The sequence below is a fragment of the Bos indicus x Bos taurus genome, chromosome 24 (genome assembly GCF_003369695.1).
Source record: "Bos indicus x Bos taurus breed Angus x Brahman F1 hybrid chromosome 24, Bos_hybrid_MaternalHap_v2.0, whole genome shotgun sequence".
Lineage (NCBI taxonomy): Eukaryota > Metazoa > Chordata > Mammalia > Artiodactyla > Bovidae > Bos > Bos indicus x Bos taurus.
In genome coordinates this window covers 50,085,028-50,101,519 of record NC_040099.1, presented here as the reverse complement: position 1 = coordinate 50,101,519, position 16,492 = coordinate 50,085,028, and the positions used below count along the sequence as shown (strand labels likewise).

Sequence of the window (16,492 nt, the reverse complement as noted above, 5' to 3'; positions counted from 1 at the left end):
GACGCACCTGGGCCCCGGGGCATGGCCCCTGCCAAGACCCGCACAGACCCTGCCAGCGCTTCCCTGTGGTTCATCCCCTCTGTGTCTTTGCTCACAATGAATACGTCCCTCTTTATTTTCCATATCAATCATTTTTATTCATTTTTTAAAAAACTCAACCAAATCAAAGTTTTACCTAAAATACGGTATTTTTTTGCCTTCTTCAAAGACAGGCTTTCTCTTTATCGAAATGCTGGTTGGAAGGCTCCCATGCCACATGGCCACTAGATGGCAGGGCAGCACCATTCACGGAAACTCAGACCCCTGTGGCCACAGATGCGCAGTCCACCTGCTCTGAAAGTTGATGAAATTAAACTTCAATATCTCCTTTGTTAAGCCTCCCTGGTAGCTCAGACGGTAAAAGCGTCTGCTTGCAAAGCGGGAGACCCGGGTTCAATCCCTGGGTTTGGAAGAGCCCCTGGAGAGGGAAATGGCAACCCACTCCAGTACTCTTGCCTGGAAAATTCCATGGATGGAGGAGCTTTGTAGGCTACAGTCCATGGGGTCGCAAAGAGTGGGACACGACTGAGTAAGGGCTTCCCAAGTGGCTCGATGGTAAAGACCACCTGCCAATGCAGGGGGCGCAGGTTTGATCCCTGAGTTGGGAAGATCTCCTGGAGGAGGAAATGACAATCCATTTCAGTATTCTCACAGGGGAAATCCCCTTGGACAAAGGAGCCTGGTGGGCTACAGTCCATGGGGTCACAAAGAGTCGTACATGACTGAGCATGCACGCGTCATCTTCTTTGCTAGCACTTGTTTTTTCTATTATAAAAGAAGCACATGTTTTTAATTGAAAATTTGAACACAGAAAAGGACAAAGAATAAAATGAAAATGCTCATTATTCCACCTGTCAAAAATAAACATAGGGTCCAGGTGCTGCTCCTAGAATAAAAGGGGTAAATGTAAACCATTTCTAGTATTCTCTGTAAATACCCCCTGCTCAGAGTTTTCTCTTCCCTCACTCACTATGAGTTCCACCCATACCTAACCATAATCCCAACTCCAACCCAACCTTAATCCCCAAAACACAATCTCCCCTTTAAATGTATAATGGCTACTTTAAAAAATTTGTTAGCACTCTTAGATGTAAAGCTACGTTCACCATTCACAGTGTCCACCGTGGAAATCAGATCTTATGACAACCGCAGCACCAGGTAACGATCGTTGCAAAATTGATAACCTGTCGTTTTTAAATATAGGTAAAGCACTGACATCTGAAAAAATGTCACAGAGAAATTAGACTTTGGTGAAATGTCTGTTCAAATCTGTTGCCTGTAGGGCTTCTCTGGTGGTCTGGTGGTCCGGTGGCTAAGAATCCACCTTGCGGTGCAGGGGACGCTAGTTCGATCCCTGGTCAGGGAAGATCTCATATGATGCGGGCCAACTAGGCCCGAGCACCACAACTCCTGAGCCCAAGGGCCTAGAGCCTGTGGAGCACAGGCTCTCCACACCAAGAGAAGCCCCCGCAATGGGAGGCCCGTGCACCACAGCTAGAGAGTAGAGCCCGCTTGCCGCAACTAGACAAAGCCCACACACAGCAACGAACACCCAGCACGGCCAAAAAAAAAAAAAACCTGTTGCTTATATTTTAAGATTGGATTGTTTAGTTTTTCTTATTATTGAGTTTTGGAAGTTCCTATACATTTTAGATAGATGTCCTTTTTTGGATATGTGTTTCTCAAATATATATATTTCCCAGCTTTTGTCTTGCCTTTTCATTCTCTGAACCATTTGCTCTGTATCATTCACAGAGCACCCACTCCAGTACTCTTGCCTGGAAAATCCCATGGACGGAGGAGCCTGGTAGGCTGCAGTCCGTGGGGTAGCGAAGAGTCGGACACGACTGAGCGACTTGACTTTCACTTTTCACTTTCATGCATTGGAGAAGGAAATGGCAACCCACTCCAGTGTTCTTGCCTGGAGAATCCCAGGGATGGAGGAGCCTGGTGGGCTGCCGTCTATGGGGTCGCACAGAGTCAGACACGACTGAAGCGACTTAGTAGCAGCAGCAGCATTCACAGAGCAAAAGTTTTTAATTTTTATGAATTCCAGCTTATCTAATTTTTATTTAATGGATCACACTTGATGTCATGTCTAGGAACTGTTCACTGAACTGCAGGTCATGAAGATTTTTCTCCCATGTTTCTCCTGTGTTTTCTCTAGAAGCTTTATAGTTCCATGTTTTACATTCAAATATATGGTAAATTTTCAGTAACTTTTTGTATACAGTGTGAGGTTGGGGTTGGAGTTCTCTCAGTCTTTACAGGTGGGTGTTCAATTGTTCCAAAATTATTTGTTGAAAATACTATCTCTTCTCCATTAAACTGTGTTTGTAACTTTGTAAAAAGTCCATTGGTCATATTTGAGTGAATCTATTTCTGGGCTTTCTATTCTGTTGCATGATGCCTATCCCTTCACTAATACCATACTGCCTTGATCACTGAAGTTTCATATTTTAAAGTGAAGTTGTGTGAACCCACCAAATTTCTTCTTCTTTTAAAAATTATTTTAGGTATTCTAGTTCCTAAGTTTCTATAAAAATTTAAAATCAACTTGTGTATATATACACTGAAAATTCTGCTGATATTCTGAATGGAATTGTGTAAAGTCTGTCACTCAACTTTGGAATGCTGCTGCTGCTGCTGCGTCACTTCAGTTGTGTCCGACTCTGTGCGACCCCATAGACAGCAGCCCACCAGGCTCCACCATTCCTGGGATTCTCCAGGCAAGAACACTGGAGTGGGTTGCCATTTCCTTCTCCAATCATTGAAAGTGAAAAGTGAAAGTGAAGTTACTCAGTTGTGTCTGACTCTTAGCAACCTCATGGACTGCAGCCTACCAGGCTCCTCCGTCCATGGGATTTTCCAGACAAGAGTACTGGAGTGGAGTGCCATTGCCTTCTCTGAACTTTGGAATGACTGACATCTTAAACATATTTAATCATCTAATCCATATACCTGACATGTCTCACCATTTAACTATATTTCTTTTATTTTTCCATTAGTGTTTTGTAGATTTCTGCATACAGACACAGCACAGTATTTTGTTAGATTTATACCTACGTTTCATTATTTTGAAGTTATTTAAATGGTATTATTTGAATTTTTCTGGTTTCAAGGTAGTGTGATGTTCATATGGACATATGATTCACTTTGTCTATTGACCCTTTATCTTGCAGCATAACTAAGTATTTATAAGTTCTGGGCGCTTTTTTCTTTTAAGTTTTTCTTTTTTAATTTCTATGTAGAAAATCAGGTTGTTTGAGAATAGGGGAAGTTTCGTTTCCTCTGTTCCAATCTGTATGCCTTTTGCTTCTTTCTCTTGTCTCATTTTACTGAGTAGAGTATGATGTGTAACAAGAGAGGGGAGAGCAAATGCTGAACAAGTGATATCTGTTGCCTAGCAGCAACAGTTCCAGGGTGTGTGTCCTGCGTGGTTTGCAGGTGTCAGGGTAGCAGAGAAAGACACGCCTCACATAGGTGCTGAACGGAACACTGCTTTCCTCACATAGAGAAGAGACAGAGGAAGGCCAGCTCCAACAGTTGAGTGTCTGTCCCTCATGGTCAGCAGGGACACAGGAAACCGCTGATACAAGAAGATGGTCTGCACACCCCCTCTTGTGCTGCAGCTGAAGGACCCCTTTACCTCCCCTCCAAGAACAGACATAGCAATGGGGTTAGCTAGGTGCTGTAGGACACACACCCATAAGCAGAACAGAGAAGTACACGTTAAGTCTGGATCAGGGAAAGATATTCACAAAGCGATATGCCTAGCTCAGCCTGTGAGGGCTCTTCGTCTCTTTGCTAAGAAACGTTCCAGACCCAAGGTCACTCTTATGCAACTGTACAAGGGGCAAGAAGCTGCACTAGACTGCCTTTCCCAACAGTAGACAACCTTACATTGCTCCCAGTCGTAAGGAGAAAGCATTCAGTCATTCACTATTTAAGTATGATGTCAGCTATAGGCTTTTTAATGGATGCACTTTATCACATTAAAAAGTTGATCTTGTACCACACATCTTGCAACTTTGGTTAAATTGTTTATTAGATCTCATAGCTTATTTTTGTGAATTCTTTGGGATTTTCTTTTTTTAATACTCCATTTTTTTATACTCCATTAATTTTTAATGGAGTATAGTTAACTTACAATGTTGTGTTAGTTTCTGCTGTACAGCAAAGTGAATCAGTAGTTTGTTGTTTAGTTGCTAAGTCATGTCCAACTGTTTTATGACTCCATGGACTGTAGTCTGCCAGGATCTCTGTCCGTGGGGGCGAAAATACCGGAATGGGTTGTCATTTCCTTCTCCAGGGGCTCTTCCTGACCCAGGATCGAGTCTCTACCTGCACTGGCAGGCATAGTCCTTACCCCTAGCACCACCTGGGAAGCCCACAGCTTGGCGTTGCCCACTCTGAGGTCTGAACTCAGGACCTTCAGATTCTAAGACTGACATGCTGCAGGCAACTTAATGGTAGAAAAATAGTCCTCTTCTCCCATATTTATCAAATCAAGGAAAACATTCATGAAATCAAAACAATAACCTTTGATTTGCCATTCTTCTTTGTAGTATTACAAGTGATTTTTCAAAACATCCTTTATATAATGAGCAAATATATACATATTGTAAATTCATAAAGATTACATAATACATTTGAAAGAAACTGAAAGTCGCTGCCGACTCTTTGCGACTCCATGGACTGAATTCTCTAGGCCAGAACACTGGAGTGGGTAGCCTTTCCCTTCTCCAGGGGATCTTCCCAACCCAGGGATCAAACCCAGGTCTCGTGCATTGCATGCAGGTTCTTTACCAGCTGAGCCACAAGGGAAGCCCAAAAATACTGGAGTGGGCAGCCTATCCCTTCTCCAGCAGACCATCCTGACCCAGGAATCAAACCGGGGTTTCCTGCACTGTAGGCAGATTCTTTACCAAGTGAGCTTTCAGGGAAGCCCCTATGAATATATGTATAACATATAATTTTATATATTATATGTATAATATATAATTTTATATATTATATAAAGGAAAATCCTTCACATAATGAGCAAATGTAAACACATATTATAAATTCATAAAGATTACATAACACATTTAAGAACAAAAAATACAACATTTTATAGGCATATTTGTTTTTTGAAATGTAAACAAAAACACTGTCCATACTAAGGTAAAACACTAAAAAATTATTTCAAACAATTTCAAAAACATTGCACAAGAATTTGGGGGGGCAGTTCTTTGTTTTGTTATCACACAGTTCCCTCCTATGCTTGAAACCCAAAGAATGTTGGGACAATTACAGTTTCTAAAATAGCACAAAACAGAGCCATAACACGGTAGCCTACCATAAGCATTCTGAAAATTGCAAACATTGGTTTTATCTTCCTAAATCATCAGGAGGAGGAAAGGGTAATTTGGGGACACAGGAAGAAAACAAAGTCATATCACAATACTAGGGAAAAAAAAAAAAAACAATTTGGCAAGTAGTGGTGATAACTTCTACTTCAGTTGTGGTGTGAAAGGCCATGCCTGGGAGAGAACAATTGTCACACAGCGGCCTCCAGCAGATCGCCCGATGCCGGAAAGATTTCTCTATCCTAGTACTGAAGACCCACAAAGGCAATGAGGATACAGGCTGACAAACAGTTGGATACCTGAGAAAGCAGTCTCAGGTCCTCTGGCTGTTACAGGAAACACGGATTGAAACTGCCCACCCTGGCCAGGCATAACAGTAACCATTTGCATGAGTTACTTTATGACAGGAGATCCTGGTAAGGAATACGCAACTAACAAGCCACCACCAACAGGAAGAATTCAGGAAAGGTCAAAAGGAGACAGGAGACACCAGTCCGCCTGTCCTACCAACCTCCCAGAAACCTTCTGGCTAGACTCCATTGTGCCTGAGTGAGATGCATGCCACCAGAAAGGACCCTGAGTCAGAATGATTGGCCAAACAACCCGAAACTAATCTCATCACCATAAAACCTGAGACTGCGAACCACAAGGCAGAGCGATCTTCCTGGGTTTCCCCACCCTCCTGCTTTCCACCTGGGCGCCCCTTTCCAGTAAAGTTTCTCGCTTGGTCAGCACGTGTGTCTCCTTGGACAATTCATTTCCAAGTGTTAGACAAGAGCCCAGCCTGGGCCCTGGAGGGCAAACTCCCTTCCTGCAACACATCCAGGTGAGCCCTGTTCCTGACGAGCTGCAAACCCCAGCCTGCCAAAGCAGCGGGTTTTCTCAGACTCCTGCTCCTCCTGGTGTCACTTCCCAGGGGCCTATGATACACTTTCTGGCTTACTGAGGGTGACCCAGTTCCCAGGCAGCATGCTCTTCATGCCGCCTGTCCCCGGACATGAACTGGCTGAACCAGGGCTCTGTGATCTGGCTCTTCCTAGGTAGAGGTAAAGGGCTGGGTCCTTGAGGAGGAAGAGAGTGGTTTGACCGTGGGCTCCTGTCTTATGGCACCAATCTTGTGACTTTATTAAATTAACATTTGTTAAGTGGAGTATAGGGCTTTCTGGGTAGCTCAAACAGTAAAGAATGCCCACATTGTGGGAGATGACTGGGTTGGGAAGATCCCCTGGAGAAAGGCATGGCAATCCACTCCAGTATTCTTTCCTGGAGAATCCCATGGACAGAGGAGCCTGGTGGGCTACAGTCCATGGGGTCGCAAAGAGTCAGACACGACTGAATGACTAACACATACACACTCAAGTGGAGTACAGGAGCAGGATGGTGGCAACAGGACCACAAGAGTAATTAAAATAGATAAGCTTATTACTCACGGGTCCTGGAGAAGGTACACTTCGTCTCTCCCGTGGTCTTCAAGTCAAGACAGGGTGCAGAGAGGCCGGATGCCTTTATCATAAGGGTCCCTGGGGGCAGTGCTTTGGGCTTCCTAGGATAGGGTCCCAGTGATCCATTCAGACCAGAGTAAGCCACAGAAGGTCTATCTAAGGGGGTGCATAAGACATCCAGGCGCTGGGATGCAGGAGAGACTGTGGATCACAAGAGCTGTTGGGGAAGCCATTTCAGGAACTTATGTTTGCTTGTGACTCCGTAGCGGCCACAGAGGGTGCATGCTTGCATGAGGGGGTTGGTGTCAGTTTAAGGTCTCTGCAAACCGCTTGGCCAAACAAAATGGACGAGGAGGCAGCAATACCCAGGAGTAGCTTAGTTACATTCTCCGTATGTCGACACGGGTTTCCCCGTGGGAGTGAAGGCCGCCCGGCAGCCGCCTTCAGACCCGGCCAGAAGGCGCAGGGGCCCCACCCCGTCCCCGGGGCACGGCTGAGAGTCACCCTGGCGGTGGGTAGCTCACCCTGGCGGTGGGTAGCGTGTAGCGAAGTCCCCCCAGGGGAGTGCCGGGCTCTGGGACAGCACGGGCCTCTTGTTGCTGAGCTGAGGCCCCTCCAGCTCCTGGCGCGCCCTGATCGCCGAGGGACGCAGGATTTCCATTATGAAAACCCACCCTCCCAAGAACGGGTTCCGAGGTTGGACGACTGCACAGGGCGGACGGATCTCACGCGGGACTCGACTTCCGGGGCTACTTGGCGGGATGAGGAGCTCTAGGAGTGCCTGGGGTCTCCGGTTGGGGCCCCTGCCGCCGATGCCAAAGCCGCGGCAGCAGCAGGCAGCAGAAGGGACCCGGCGCGGGCGGGGCCGCGGCTGCTGCGGGAGGCGGCGGAGGGGCCATGGCCACTACCATAACCTCGCTCTCCTTCGCCTGATCTGGAGGGGCACTCCTGCACCCTCCCGCCCCCCCCCCCCCCCCCATTTTAAGCCAGTACAATAACAAAAATCATAAAAGTCTTCCCGACGTGCTAAGAAAGCCTGAACTGTGCACTCTTAGGATCAGATGGCATGTAACCAACCCTTTATTCCCATTATAAGATACAACTAGCTGTATAAAATTAGAGTTGTGTTTTGACCTTCAACTTTTCCAAGAGGAAAGGCATACTACATAGTTTGCCTTCCGAGCAGAAACTGGAAAATATCCAGAGAGGTGGAGTAGAGAATCTCGAAGCCTCAACCGAGAGGAAGTAGCTAGTTTGGGCGTCCTACGTTGCCATGGTCACGCTGCCCACTTCGGGCCGGGTGCAAACCGCGCGGAGTGGGTAGCCCAGGGCAACCAGAGCGCCGCTCCTGGAAGCACTCCTCCCTAGCCGCTGCGATTTGAGGCATCCTGCCAAGGCGGCTGAAGGTACCCGGGACTCTGAAAATGTAAAGACAACTTTCTGGCTTTCTGGGACACTGGGAGGTGAAAGGCATAACACTCTCTCTTGGCGACCCGGGCAACTGAGGAGTTGGAGGGCAGGGAGCTGGACACGGGAGGAGGAAGGGGAAAAAGAAGGGAGTTAATGACTTGGGCCGTAGATTCCAGACATTTGTCCAAGCCGCCTCCAGTTCTTAGGCCCAGCCTGGCCCAGCCTAGCCCAGCTGGACCTGCAGTCAGGACTCATATTAAGAGGAAAAAAGGACACCCTGTGTTTGTAGAGAGAAAAACTTAAGTCATATCGGACTCTTTAGACCCCATGGACTGTAGCCCACCAGGCTGCTGAGGAAAGAATACTGGAGTGGGTTACCATTTCCTTCTCCAGGGGATCTTTCAGACTCAGAGATGGAACCTGGGCCCCCTGTCCTGAAGGCCATTCCCTTCATTGCAGGCAGATTCTTTACCGACTGAGCCACGAGGGACGCCCCCTGGTAAGCAGGAATTGTGAGTCAAACAATGTTGTTATTCATTCAAAATTGTTTTGGATATTCTGAATTCCTTAAATTTCCATAAGCTTGTTTAACTTTTCAAAGAAATAAGGTAGGATTTTTGACAGGGTTTGATAAGTGTTGTGTTGGCCTGCCCCAGATTGTTCTACCAGTTCAACACAACCCTATCAAACACATAAAAAGATCATATATAATCTTTTATTCCCGTACTCAACCATGGGGCTGAGCTTTCTATCAGTTGGAGGTATGCTTCTAGAATTCCTACATACTGCCTATCTTATCGTGTGCTTTGCTGGAAAACTGACTTTTGATTGTTGACTTGCTTAGTTTCTCTTTTTAGAGTCCATTCCACTCCAATATTCTTGCCTGGAAAATCCCATGGACAGAGGAGCCTGGTTGGCTACAGTCCATGGGTTGCACAGAGTCAGACACGACTGAGTGACTTCACTCACTCACTCACTCACTCACACTCAAATAAACAACCTAGTCATTCAGCTTAAAATAAACAGGTAAAGGAAAGAAAATTAAACCCACTGCAATCAGAAGGAACACTAATAAAGATTAAAGTGCAAATTAATAAAATAAAGATTCAAAAAACAAAGAGTTAGGTCTTCGAAAAGATTTTTTAAATGATGAATTAGCTAGAATGACCAGGATTGATTCAAATTACTAAAATCAAAAATGAAATACCAACTTTACTGAAGTAAACGATTATTTTTTTAAATAGTGTAAATCACTGCCAATAAATTAGATAACTTAGATGAAATGGACAAGTTCCTAGAAAGACACAAACTAGAAAATATGACTATAACAGAAATAGAAAATCTGAGTAGACCTATGACAAACAAAATAATTAGTAATTTTGAAACTTCCCACAAAGAAAAGCCCAACCAACCCACATGACTCCATTGGTGAATTCTATCAAATATTTAAGGAATAATTAATATCAAGCCTTCACAAACTCCTCAAAAAAAAAGTAGAAGAGGAAGTAACACTTCCAACTCATCAGAGGTAGAGGCTAGCATTACCCTGATACCAAAACCAGACAAAAATATCACAGGAAAATAAAGCTACAGACCAAGATATCTTATGAGTATAAAACAATATCCTCAATAAATTACTGGCAAATCAAATCCAGCAACATATAAAATGATCATACACAATGATCAAGTGGGGTGTATTCCAGGAATGCAAGTGTGGCTTAACATTAAAAAAAAATCAATCTTTATAAATCAATATTTATAGAATATTAGCCTCATCTACAGACACCGAAAAGCACTTAACAAAATTCAACAGCCTTTCATGATTCAAAAAACGAAACACTTAACACACAAGGAATAGTAGGGAACTTCATCATTCTGATAAAAAGTCCAAAAAATCCCACAGCTCACATCATACTTACTGGTAAAAGACTGAATACTTTCCCTCAAGGGCTGGAACAAAACAAGGATGGTCTACTTTATGTCTCTACAGATTTGCTTTTTCTAGACATCTCATATAAATGAAATCATATAATATGTGACTTTTTGTGAGTGTTTCTTTTATTTAGCAGTGTTTTCAAGGTTCATGCATGGTATAGCATGGTATATGAGTACTTCACTCTTTTATGTAATGGAATAATATTGCATTTTACAAATATTACAAAAGAGTCAACATGACTTAGTGACTAAACAAAGAGAGGTCTGCCTCCTTCCCTACTTGGCTTTGGGTGGTAATATCTAAGCCCCATCAGTGTTGTTACTCACAGGAGTGTCTTTGTTTGCCTGGGGATATTTTAGTCACTTTATAGTCAATATAGGTCCGTCTAGTGAAACCTATGGTTTTTCCAGTAGTCATGTATGGATGTGAGAGTTGGAGTATAAAGAAAGCTGAACACCAAAGAGTTGATGCTTTTGAACTGCAGTGTTGGAGAAGATTCTTGAGAGTCCCTTGGACTGCAAGGAGATCCAACCAGTCCATCCTAAAGGAAATTAGTCCTGAATATTCATTGGAAGGTGAAGCTGAAACTCGAATACTTTGGCCACCTGATTCGAAAAACTGATTCTTTTGAAAAGACCCTGATCTGGAAAAGATTGAAGGCAGGAGGAGAAGGGGACAACAGAGGATGAGATGGTTGGATGGCATCATTGACTCAACGGACATGAGTTTGAGTAAACTCCAGGAGCTGGTGATGGGCAGGGAGGCCTGGCATGCTGCAGTCCATGGGGTTGCAAAGAGTCAGACAAGACTGAGTGACTGAACTGACTGAACTGATAGTCAATATAGTAATTTAGGTTGGGGCTGGCCATGTCACAAAGTCTAACGATGTCATTTACGATGAGGATTTTGGGTCACATGGTATTATCTCAACCTCCTAAGGAGTTAAAAACTGAGGTCAGGCACATGGGCAGTCAACAGTGTCTATGTAATGGAACCACAGTAAAGATTCTGGATGCCAAGGCTCAGGTGAGCCTCTCTGGTTGGCAATTCCATGCATATTGTCCCTGGGAGCAACTACGCCTGTCTGTGATTCCTCAGGGAGAGGATAACTGGAGGCTCTGCATTTGGAACCCTCCTGGACTCTATCCTATGACTGATTTTAATCTGTATCTTCTTCCTGGATAACTATAGGTGTAATAACTTTCAGTGAGTTTCCTAAGTCCTTCTTGCAAATTAGTTGAGGATCACCAGATTTGCAGTTGGTGTCAGAAGTAAACATGGTCTTGGGGAACCCTTAAAGCCTGCAATGATTTCAGAAATAAAGGTGGTCTCTTGGAGACCATTTCTCAAAGTTTGCAGCATTTATGTTCATGGGGTATATTTGTCTATTATTTTTTTTTGTAATGTCTTTTTCTAGTTTGGTGTCAGAGAAATGATTCCCAAAAGGAATTGGGGAGTATTCCTTCCTCTTCTGTTTTCTCAAAAAGTTTATTTAGGATTACTATTTTTACACCTTCAATATTTGACAGAATTTGCTGGTGAACTAATCTGGACTTGAAGTTTTTTTTTGGTGGAATGGTCTTTAATCATAAATTCAAATAGTTTATATCAATATGGCTACTCATATTTTCTATTTCTTCATTTGTTAGTTTGGTAAATTGTCTTGCTAAAGACAAGAAATTTGTCCATTTTATCTAAAAGTTGTCAAATATATTAAGTTGGTATAAATGTGTGAATAATATTCTCTATTCAATATCTGTTGGATCTGTACTGATGGCTCTTTTTTCATTCATCATGGGGGTGATTTCTGTTTTTTCACTGTTTTTATTAATTAAATCATATTTAAATAAATAAATATTTAATTTATAATTAAATATTTTAATAAAATATATTTCAAAAATATAGAATTGACTATAAATTTAGTTCACTCAATGATATTAAATTTTAGTTTAAGGTGAATTTGAATTAAAATTTAAATATGTAAAATTAAACCATATTAAATAAAATGTAATATAATAAATTGAACTAAAATTAAGTTGAAATTACATATGTAAGACATTGAATTTCATACATTAAATTAATATTAAATTATTTTAAAGCAAATTGCCTGCATGAATAAATCCAAATTCAATTATGTTAAATTAAATTTAGCTTGAGTAATTAAATTTAGGCCTTCTCAGGTGACTCACGGAGAAGGCAATGGCACCCCACTCCAGTTCTCTTGCCTGGAAAAATCCCATGGATGGAGGAGCCTGGTAGGCTGCAGTCCATGGGGTCGAGAAGAGTCGGACACGACTGAGCGACTTGACTTTCACTTTTCACTTTCATGCATTGGAGAAGGAAATGGCAACCCACTCCAGTGTTCTTGCCTGGAGAATCCCAGGGATGGGGGAGCCTGGTGGGCTGCTGTCTATGGGATTGCACAGAGTCGGACACGACTGAAGTGACTTAGCAGCAGCAGCAGCGGCAGGTGACTCAGTGGGTAAAGAAACAGCCTGCAATGCAGGAAACACAGGAGACACAGGTTTAATCCCTGGGTTGGGAAGATCCCCTGGAGGGTATGGCAATCCACTCCAGTATCCTTGCCTAGAGAGTCCTATGGACAGAGGAGTGTGGTGGGCTACAGTCCATAGGATCACAGAGTCGGACACAACTGAAGTGACTGAACATTCAGTTCAATCTCTCAGTCGTATCCGACTCTTTGCGACCCCGTGAACCGCAGCACACCAGGCCTCCCTGTTCATCAACTCCCAGAGTTTACCCAAACTCAAGTCCATTGAGTTGGTGATGCCATCCAACTATCTCATCTTCTGTCACGCATGCATGCAATTATATTTAATTTAAATCTGAGTTATATTCCCTTAAACTTATTTTTAAACTGGAAATGAATAAAGTCATTCTGGCTTTGAATGTGGACATGAGGACATTTATAATGACCACAACCTCCCCTTTCAGTGTGTATATGTGTGGTGGGGGGAAGGGCTGTACTGATACTTTGTATCTTATTTGATTTTCACAGTTGCCTAGGTTAAAGCATTACCCTGAGGAAGCGTCTGGCTCTCCAGTCTGAGGATTTTTTGTTATACATAATATAAATTTTTTAAAAACTTTAAATTTATGGGAGAGAAAAGTGACTACATATGAAACAAGAGAACCCAAGTGGATATCGCCAAGAAGTGACACTCTGGTGGTGGGTGTTAGCTAGGGAGCAGTAGGGATAGGATGGGTTTAAACCAAAGTGAGTTTTGTTTTGCAGAAAGTTGCAGCCACTAGATGTTCCTAAAAGGTTACAGTGTATTCCAGTCAACAAGATACTACAGTGAGAGCAGGTAACCAAGTGCCTACTTACTTGCAGTTTTGGGCAAACTAGAGTCAACTTTGCTTCATTATAATGATCATGCCTCCTGTCATGCTTAACTTAAAACGCCCCCAGGGACACAGTGCTTTGAGAACTATCTCCTTGTCTCCTTACTTGTCACAAGTAACAAAAAACAAATGCTTCTGCTTTATTATTTATTACTTGTGACAAGAAAGTTCTTGATGTGTTCATTTGCTAAATAACCCAAATGACAGACCCACTGTGTCTGCTCAAGGGAAGACTTGATGAAGCTGGTGGTTGCTGATTTAAAAATCAACTTTGGTCCAGCCATTCTCACCAGAAATGGTCAGGTCACCATCATGTATGGCCTTCAGTTGTTGCCTAATTCTAATGGATGAGTGCTGTTGTAGAGGCCCAGAGGCAGAATCATCAGGTAGGCCTGGCTAAAGCACTGCTGGGAGGAGTGACAGCTGCTAACAGTGGTGGGAGGTATCAACACAGATAATCACTAAACAATCTATATTAAAGAATAGAAGAGAGTTTCATTTGAACCAAGCTGAGGACTGGCCCAGGAGCACAGCCTCCACCAAGGAATAAAGCACTCTAGAGAAGCACAGTTTTCAACAGTTTTTTTATATAGCATCACAGAAGAACTGTACAAAAAAGATTTTCACGACCAAGATAATCACGATGGTGTGATCACTCAAGAGCCAGACATCCTGGAATGTGAAGTCAAGTGGGCCTTAGAAAGCATCACTATGAACAAAGCTAGTGGAGGTGATGGAATTCCAGTTGAGCTATTTCAAATCCTGAAAGATGATGCTGTGAAAGTGCTGCACTCAATATGCCAGCAAATTTGGAAAACTCAGCAGTGGCCACAGGACTGGAAAAGGTCAGTTTTCATTCCAATCCCAAAGAAAGGCAATGCCAAAGAATGCTCAAACTACCGCACAATTGCACTCATCTCACACGCTAGTAAAGTGATGCTCAAAATTCTCCAAGCCAGGCTTCAGCAATATGTGAACCATGAACTTCCAGATGTTCAAGCTGGATTTAGAAAAGGCAGAGGAACCAGAGATCAAATTGCCAACATGCACTGGATCATGGAAAATCCAAGAGTTCCAGAAAAACATCTATTTCTGCTTTATTGACTATGCCAAAGCCTTTGACTGTGTGGATCACAATAAACTGTGGACAATTCTGAAAGAGATGGGAATACCAGACCATCTGACATGCCTCTTGAGAAACCTATATGCAGGTCAGGAAGCAACAGTTAGAACTGGACATGGAACAACAGAGTGGTTCCAAATACGAAAAGGAGTACGTCAAGTCTGTGTATTGTCACCCTGCTTATTTAACTTACATGCAGAGTACATCATGAGAAACGCTGGGATGGAAGAAGCGCAAGTTGGAATCAAGATTGCTGGGAGAAATATCAGTAACCTCAGATATGCAGATGACACCACCCTTATGACAGAAAGTGAAGAGGAACTAAAAAGCCTCTTGATGAAAGTGAAAGAGGAGAGTGAAAAAGTTGGCTTAAAGCTCCACATTCAGAAAACAAAGATCATGCCATCTGGTCTCATTACTTCATGGGAAATAGATGGGGAAACAGTGGAAACAGGGTCAGACTTTATTTTTCTGGGCTCCAAAATCACTGCAGATGGTGACTGCAGCCATGAAATTAAAAGACCCTTACCCCTTGGAAGGAAAGTTATGACCAACCTAGATAGCATATTCAAAAGCAGAGACATTACTTTGCCAACAAAGGTCTGTCTAGTCAAGGCTATGGTTTTTCCAGTGGTCATGTATGGATGTGAGAGTTGGACTGTGAAGAAAGCTGAGCGCTAAAGAATTGATGCTTTTGAACTGTGGTGTTGGAGAAGACTCTTGACAGTTCCTTGGACTGCAAGGAGATCCAACCAGTCCATTCTAAAGGAGATCAGTCCTGGGTGTTCTTTTGGGACTGATGCTAAAGCTGAAACTCCAGTACTTTGGCCACCTCATGAGAAGAGTTGACTCATTGGAAAAGACTCTGATGCTGGGAGGGATTGGGGGCAGGAGGAGAAGGGGATGAGAGAGGATGAGATGGCTGGATGGCATCACTAACTCGATGGACATGAGTTTGGGTGAACTCCGGGAGTTGGTGATGGACAGGGAGGCCTGGTGTGCTGCAATTCATGGGGTCGCAAAGAGTCGGACACACTGAGCCACTGAACTGAACTGAACTGATATAGCATCAGAACAAAGAACGTATTAATACATCAAACACGGCAAAGGTACGTCCTTCAAGGTTTCAACAGTGATGTGTAGTTACAAATTAGCAGACACAGTGAGTGAGCATGACCTTGGCATGTGGGATAGGAACCTTATCCTCCAAGGAATACTGGCATTGGTGTCACAGGAATAATAAGGGACAGAATGAAGAAACAAAATAGGTGATTAAGTAGTTAATCCCCACTAGGGGATTCTAAGTAGAAAAATATGGGAAACTCCTGTAAGTTAATAATTACTAGAGAAAGCAGGTTTGCTTAACCACAAAAGGGAGGCATTTCTCCCTATCAGAAAGTGAGCATTCTTTAATCGCAGTGGTTAGAACAAATGTACAACGTGTACTTGACAGATCATAAATCAGGCTGTTCCAGTTTTACATAAAGTTTAGGCCAAATCAGATATAAGCCTGACTGGGCTTCCCCTGCCCCTAATAGGCAAAAATTACCTGTCAGAGGTAATGTTGGAGGCATAACGAAGGGAATGCTTTCCTTCCCAGCATAAGGCACACAGTATACGGACGTCCATTAGTAGACGCGGAAAGGAAAAACGACTGAATAGTGGAAAGAGCTACTCAATCCAGGTAGTGTTCCTAAAAGAGGGCCCCCTTCCCTATAGACATCTAGGCAGTACCAGCTACTGGCGCCAGAACCCACCGGCAACATGGCGGCTCCCTCTCGGTGGCCGATTAGGACGCTGCCACCGAGCGTACGATTCCAAGATG

The 16,492-nt window shown here is 43.4% G+C and overlaps 1 protein-coding gene across 1 annotated transcript in view; it reads right to left on the bottom strand.

Moving 5' to 3' along the window:
• Window positions 1-7,604, bottom strand: part of SKA1 (spindle and kinetochore associated complex subunit 1) — a 31,393-nt gene extending 23,789 nt beyond the window's left edge. Inside the window, exon 1 of the mRNA XM_027526039.1 lies at window positions 6,821-7,604. The gene's annotated coding sequence lies outside the window, so the exon portion shown is untranslated. The remainder of the gene's footprint in view (window positions 1-6,820) is intronic.
• Between the last annotated feature and the right edge of the window lie 8,888 nt (window positions 7,605-16,492).